This window comes from Erpetoichthys calabaricus, chromosome 13 (assembly GCF_900747795.2).
Source record: "Erpetoichthys calabaricus chromosome 13, fErpCal1.3, whole genome shotgun sequence".
Classification (NCBI taxonomy): Eukaryota; Metazoa; Chordata; class Cladistia; order Polypteriformes; family Polypteridae; genus Erpetoichthys; species Erpetoichthys calabaricus.
The window spans coordinates 39416764-39420979 of NC_041406.2; positions in this window are offsets into that span (position 1 = coordinate 39416764).

The following is a 4216-nucleotide window of genomic DNA, read 5'->3' on the forward strand; positions in this document are numbered from 1 at the left end:
TTGCGTGACTGGCTTCAAGGGAGCATGCCACCGAATGCCTCTGACTCGGTAAAATTATATTATGTATAACACGATAATATGATTTTAAAATGTATTTTCAAGGATTCTGTTAAATTTAGATTTTTAATATTTCATAGGTTCCAAAGGGTTAATTTAGGCGATTCCAGACAAACCCCCCAAACCCCCCCCCCAAGAGACATGCCATACAATCACAGATCTTTATCCACATCAGCAACTTTGGAGCTGAAGTGGATAAAATACAAAAACGTGAATCCCCTGGCCTCTCCTACAGCCCTGTCTTGTGATTCCCTTTGCTTAGGCCGAGTGGGGGTCTGTGTGTATAATCACAAACCTTGACAATATTTAAAGTGGAAAAGAAGGTTCAGTCAGCCCTAAAATTCCAGAATTATAGTGGCAGTAACAGTAACAGTTTGATTTTGAACTAGAAAATTAAAAAAAACATCTTATATTTTTAAAAATCGGCCGTCGACTGTTTTAGCAACAGTGTCTTTGTACCTTTTACAGTCATTTGTTGCTTTACTTTAGAATGTTTGCAGCCAAGTTCAAAGCCATGAGTACAGAGGAACTTATGAGCCACTGTATTATTGAATGTAATAATAATAATACATTTTATTTGTATTGCACTTTATATTTTAGCAATCTCAAAGTGCTACAGAGTCAAAAAAAAAGTGTAATTTGTAAATTTGAATGTGTAATTTGAAAGCTGTGTAAAGGTGGATACAAATTTTGCTATTGTTTTTGACTTACAAGGCTGGACAGGCATGTGAGTGCAGCTAATCTTAGAATGTGAGATGTAGCATAGAATAACCAGCGTAAATCTTACAAATCCATTTTATCCTTAACAGGGTTGTGGGGAACCTGGAGCCTATCCCAGTTAGCACAGGGCACAAGGCAGGATCAGTCCCTGGGCAGGGTGCCAGTCCATCACAGAGTTAACAGACACACATATTAGGGCCAATTTAGCATCGCTAATCCTCCTAACCTGCATATCTTTGGACTGTGTCTGAGGAAACCAGAGCACCTGGAGGAAACCTACATGGACATGGAGAGAGCATGAAAACCCCACACAGGAAGGGGCCACCCGGTACGCGAACACTGGCTTCCTTGTTGTGAAACAGCTGTGTTATCACTGTGCCATCGAACCGCCCCTAACATGGAAGATCTTGATCAAAAAGTGCTCCCTACCTTCCCTTTTATTACACAGAATGTCGTGCACACATTCAACAGTAGGCGACTCTCCAGCCTGTAGAGACTGCATTACTTCAACTTCAAGGACATGAGAGATTTGTATGCTTTGATTATCATGGTCTGCATATAAGAAATCAACCCTAGGTGGAAACGCAAAGGCCAAAGATTTGGACAAACAGAGGCTGGTAATGGTGAACAAATTTGTAAAGAAGAGTAAAAGATGACTGAAGATCTGAGAAGCTTGGGAATAAAGTGTAAGTTGGAGGAGGAGCTGACAAAAGACACAAATTAGATAGTATGCCATATGAGGAGAATAGAGAACACCAAAATTGTTAGCTGGAAAAAGTAAAAAATTGGACAGGTTGGATGAACACTTCCATCCATCCATTTTCCAACCCGCTGAATCCGAACACAGGGTTGGATGAACACTTTTTTAAGAAGAATTATCAATAGACGCTTTTCCACTGCAGGAACTATGTTTTCAAGAACCAATTAATTCCTGCATGATGTAGGCCCTGGGTCACTCGCTTTTCCATTACAACTGTAACCTTTATGCAAAACTAGGGGGCTCTGCCCCCTTCTCACTTCGCTCACCAACCCCTGGGCGGGCGCTATGCGCTAGCCACTTCATGGCTCTGCTACTCGCGTATGGGGAAGTTATGGGGAAGTTATTTTCATGGGAATTGTTACATATGCATAATAGAACTAACTATTTTACATTACAGCGAGTTATTAACCATAGTAAAAAAAATAGTAAAACATAATAAATTGTAAGAAATTTATGTTTCATGTTGCTTTAGAGGTATTTGTTACGTTATACGTTTTTGTTCTGTTTGGCTTTGAAATTAACATGCAAATACTTTTACTGTAAAACTTAAGTAAAAACAATATTTGGAATTAACTTTTTGTCAATATCGCATTGAATTTTGATTTCGTGTTTGGAGTTACATCGTGACAACGCAATGTATAACTGCCATTGAGTGAATATCCTTTCTTTCTCTGTAATAAATAAACTGACTTTTTTGAATGTTTGTCCCTGTGATTTGTTAATTGTCTTTGCAAAAGCTATTCTAACGGGAAACTGTAAACGTTTTAATACGAATGGCATATCAAGATTTCCTTTGGTGTCTAATGTTTTTTGTGGAAGATGTACTACATTACCTTTATGTCGCCTGCTAAAATTTTACATGTCAGAATTGTTCGACCAAATTTGAATACAACTAATCTTGTCCTATTGCATAGCCCATCACTCAGACATAAATTATGCAGTAATATTATGATACATCCTTCTTTCAACAGTAATTCGGCTGGTGGAAGACTGGACATTGTTAACGTTTGTAGATATTCTACGGGATATTGTAAGTTGATGTTTTCACCTTCCACACAATCGTCACCAACTGTTTCAGCATAGTCTATTGATACGCATTTAACCAATTTGCTTTGTAACCGATCGACAATTTTTGCATTAATTTGTTTGACTTCATCGTTTCTCGGTGCTAGGATTGCCCATGTGGCAGGTGGCTATGAAGACTGATGCGGTGTGAAGTGCTGCGTTGTCTTCCCCAATAACTCTTAAAAGTCTAAAATACAAACAGATTTGTATGATGCCGCCAGTGTTTGCATCCAATCAGCACAATACATCGCCTGAGCCCAACCCACGATAGTTTCTGGTTGAATGAAAAGCACATACTCTGTAGTAGTAGCTAAAAAAAAGTCCCAAAAACTACAAATGACCCGAGTTCTTGTGGTGGGAATGCTACAAAAATTCCTGTGTTTCTAAAAAGTCCCTCGTTTCTGAAAATAGTTCCTGCGATGGGAAAGCACATATTGCGGTGGGACTGGATATTGATGTACTAACTTGTGACATATGAAAGAATATAGCAAATGGAAAAGGTTAGTTAAGGAACTAACTATTCTTCCCTGTTCCTTTAGAAGAGAAATGACATGATGATGACGATAATTATGACTAATGAAGATAGTAATGGGCTTAAACCAAAAAGCCAGGGTCGCTTAACCTTAAATGTATAAACTTCCTCACATTCTGTCAGATAAGGACTCATGTCTAGTCCACTGCTACTAAGTTGTAATGCCAGAATCCTAGAAAATGTATACACTACATGTATTTGTTTGGTTTATTCATAACATCCTCCTCCTCATCCTCCTCACAGTTTTAATGGCCATTTTCCAGGTTTATAGAGGCTACTGACCCCAAATCTTTTTACTTCACTCCTTACCATCCATTCCGGGCTCCTTTGGGGTGAGATCTATTCTTTTAGTATCCATCTTACACCAGATCATCTTCAGCCATGAATTCTTTGGTCTCCTTCTTGGCCTCAGGCTTTCCAACAGATATTTTTTTTCTTCGGTCAATACTTTTATTTTTTAACTGCTGCTGAGTTAGGGTTATGACCTCTGTGACCCTGAACCTGAACTATTTGGAGTCCACTAATTGATGGATGGATGGCTGCCTTCACCAAACAGTTAATCATTACTAGAAAAATGTTCATTTCTGATTGATAACCAGAATAATACCAATGTAGAAATAGCTAAGTGGGGAGCATAGTGACATAGCGAGTGATACTATTGCTTCAAAGCTCTAAGAGACAGGATGTGAATCTAGGTATGGACTGTGTTGAGCTGCCCAGTGGGGACTGGGTGGTCTCGTGGTCTCGGAACCCCCGCAGATTTTGTTTTTTTTTTTTTTTCTCCAGCCCTCTTTATTTTTTATTTTTTTGTTTTTTTCTGTCCTCCTGTCCATAGGACCTTACTTTACTCTTTGTTACTTAGTATCGCCTAATCTTATTTTTATATTTTTCTTTTTTCTCTTTCTTCATCTTGTAAAGCACTTTGAGCTACATCTATCTATCTATCTATCTATCTATCATTTGTATGAAAACATGCTATATAAATAAATGTTGTTGTTGTTGTTGTTAATATTCCCCATCTTTCTGCTGGGGGTTTTCTCTGGATACTCCAAGTATTTTCTCCTAGCTCAGAGGTATTCATG